Here is a 3,871-nt window from a genome sequence, read left to right on the forward strand (position 1 = left end):
TTGACTAAAGAGCTTATATTTCTCTAGTTAAAAAATTTAAAGAGCTCTCTTTCCCTTCATAAAAGGCCATTTATTTTTCATAAAGCCCTCTAAAATAAAATTAATTTAGGGTTTTAAACAGTTGTTAACACCCAGTAGTTATCTTTATATATATATATATTTTTATTCTCGTTACTTCCGCAAGTAAGCCTTCATGTAGTGCTTGGTATCTTACTAAGGGCCATGAAGACAATTTTATTGATTATGTTTCACAGAAGGGAGAGAGAATGTAGGATTAGACAACAGCCCCTTCCATGGAACATGGTGGCATGTGGTATCATGATGTTCTTTACCAAATTTAACTGTCCCTGATCACAAATTCCAAGATAATACAATATAATTTTAGTGCATTTCTCCTCATCAGGAATGTTGGAGGTGCACTTTAAGTTTTAATAATAAATGCTAGAATGACCAAATTGCAGACTAATTGTTTCCATATTGTACTTAAAATGAGTTTTTAAAAATGAAAAAGATGACTCTATACAATCAATGCTATTTATTGTACCTCTGGGCCTACTCTTCTAAAAATTGTAGCTTATCAATTTTTCTCTGTCAAGCTTGAACTAATGTAAATAATTGAAATAATGTAAAGTTATATTTTCATGTTTTTATAGATACAACATGACAAGAATACATTAATGTAAGAGTATTTCAACTATGGATAATGTTGATTGGATAATGCACATCTCAGTTACAAAGCAGTAATCATAGTCTAATATCCATGTAACGGTGCATCAATATATTGCTATATAAATATGTCTGTGTGCATATAAGTGAAAAGTGGTCAAACAAGAGTGATGACAGCTGTTTAAAGGTTTTTTTATTCATTTTATATAAAAACTGTTATGGAAAGACCAAAATGTTTATGAACTATTCTTATGTAAATTTACAACTGTCCTTTACTGTACTTTTTTGTTTACAGTATAGTACCTTATTTTCTGCTGTGTTAAGTGGGTGTCAAACTCCAAGGAGACATACACTTTCTACAACTTCTATTGAAGATATTGGAATTTCCAATTTTTCATGTGTACTATGTCGGAAAATGCTTTTGATTTTATTTTTAAATCTAACATCGGATGGCTTTTTCGGAGTGTTGTAAAAACTTCAATCATACATAAAACATGTTCTTACAAAAGGCAAAGATCTTTATTTTTTTTTTACTGAATAGTTCTTCAAACTAATAATAATGAGAAATCAAAAAGTATATTTAAGTGTATTCCCAAACCTATTTCTATCAAACAAGGACATCTTTGCTCAGTTTCTATGTCAACTAAGTATAAACGTAGTAGAGTAGAAATAACAGTTTTTTTAGCTAAAATAATATTTAGCCAGAGTAACATTTTTGATATTCCAAATCTACAATCATTAAGTGCTTTGGGCATATGAAGAAATAAGACTGAATTTATCACATTTCTTATTTTTTGGTAGATAGAAATGTCCTACATTGCTATCAGTAGCCATTGCACTGTGTGTTGGGAGGTCAGTTGCTTTTATAGACCTATTAAAGAGCCAGAATGGTGACTTGCTTTTAAAAGTCCATAAGGGAACACAATTTCCAGGCTTACATGTTCAAAAGTGTGCTCATTTACTGTTTTGCCAAGAGATCTAAAGAGAAACTAAAACCCTTGAAGTTCTGATTAAGACTTTTTATAAAGGTGATCATTTTAATATGTAAACAGTCTTTGCAGGTAAATTCTAAAATTATTAAGATCTTTTAGTTCTTCAAAAAGGCACATTAAAATTTCTTTTAAAAGTTTTGTGGGGTTTAATATATTTAACGTTTAATGAGTGAGTATGCAAATGCATCTGCTTAAAAATACAGTAATCTTGACTTTCCACTCTGCAAATACTCTAAATATTTTAGTGGTCATGGTAATAAATTAAGCAAATGCAGACAAACATTAACAGTAGAATAACCCTACACGATGATTGCAATACAACACCTTGACCATACCATTTAAAAAGAACCCTTACTAAAACTAATTAGAATAGAATTCAATGTGTTTTCTCCCTTTCTTTCTATTCCCTATCTCATTACATCTCAGAATTATGAATCTAGTAAATTTAAATAACTCAAGAACCACTTCTATCTTGAAATGTATCTGTGGGTTAATTTGTTTTTAAGCTGGATAGAATTTATTATCTCTTTCACTTTGAGAGCCCTCTAATCTGCCATGTAAAATGAAGTGTAATTTAGGCAAATATTCCAGTTACCTCTAATTTGGATGAAGTAAGTAGGTGTCTTAAATTAGTTGTATAAATTCTCTGTCTTAGCAATTTTAGTTGACAATGTGGTTTATTAGTAATATACTATGAACTTTGGAGAGTTTATTAGTGAAGTCTCACAAATTTTATATGAACTCAAAGTAGGCTTATTAAAGGAAATAGAAGAATGAGGTAAATATACGTTTAAAAATAGAATAATTTTGTGCAAGGGGTTCTAATACTTAAAATTGGTTTAGTTTTCATCACCAACATGAAAGACGGGGTAAGTATAAATGAATCATCATGACATTTTGAATAAAAATCAAGAGATGTATTAAATGGTTTGTGAAAGCTGTATCAAATTCCATTAAAAGGAGGGGTTCATTCTCTTAATGTATTGCTTTGGTTAGACTGTGATGCTGGAAATTCGATTAGGTTCTATCAATAAATTATATTTTCTCTATTTCTATGTTTTAAAATAACAGCAGCTCATAGACAGCATATGGCACTCTAAGTACATGAAGGTTCAAACATATTTATAAATATGGTATTCAGGCATGGAGACTAACACAAATGACAAGTTACTACCCAGTGTAAGCAAGGAAGTGCCTGGAGTGAATCTCGATCATAAGAATTTGTGTACTCACTATACATCCTGTCTCTATCAATTTCCTTCTTGCTTTACCATTTTCCATTCTCTTTCTGCCCTTAAGTACAACTGCCATTTTTCATATATGGTCCCTCATTTTTTAGTTTCATTCATCTTGCCTTTTTGCTTTTTCTCCGTGTTATCCCATCTATTTCTGGCCTGTCTTTCACGAGAGTTCTTGCTTGGAGGGCACTTGGACTACCGTTCTCTCTGTCAAAGACACGTCTGACAGTTTCAGAGTCTTCTCAATAACTGTAACAAATGACTAAGAATTTCTCCAATGAAATAAAAATTTTTCTGCGAAGCTCTAGTTCTGCGTGACTCACATATTCTGACCCAATAATCGCAAATGTGTGATACTCCTCCATGTACTTAAAGAGCCGCACAATTTATAGAATTTCTGTAGCAAGTGGGAGGTTCTTCAATGGAGAAGGAAGAGTGAGAACACTATTTTTAATATGTTTGCTCATCAGAATCTCTTTTTAAAGTCACTTTACAATGAGCACAAACCAATTCTCTAGTTGAATTCCATCTCAAGCGCTTCCCGACTATTCTTTAATTGCCTTTTTTCCCCAGTAGGTATAAGTCAGCTGTGCTATTATCACAACCGAATTCCTTTTCGGATAAGCATAGACTCACTGTTACTTCATTGGATATGCCTGAATTCCCTGAACGAATTTGGTCATTTTTCTTTCTTTTTTTTTTTCCTTTCAGGTTAATGTGCCAATTTCATTTTATTGTAAATTGGAGTGTGGGGGAGAGGATTAAGCACTTGGGAGGGAGTCAAAAACCAGGATTCTAGCTTTATCTCTCCTTGTTTCACGCCTCCCTTTGTCTCTGTCTTCTCAACTGGAGTATATGGATACTAGGACTATCTCATGGCAATGATGCAAGGAAACTTCATAGGATTATTTAAAACATAATGTAACATTGTGTCTTCTTTAAAAAATGGTTTGAAAAAAAAAAATGGTTTGAAGG

The sequence above is a fragment of the Canis aureus genome, chromosome 13 (assembly GCF_053574225.1).
Source record: "Canis aureus isolate CA01 chromosome 13, VMU_Caureus_v.1.0, whole genome shotgun sequence".
NCBI classification, from domain to species: domain Eukaryota; kingdom Metazoa; phylum Chordata; class Mammalia; order Carnivora; family Canidae; genus Canis; species Canis aureus.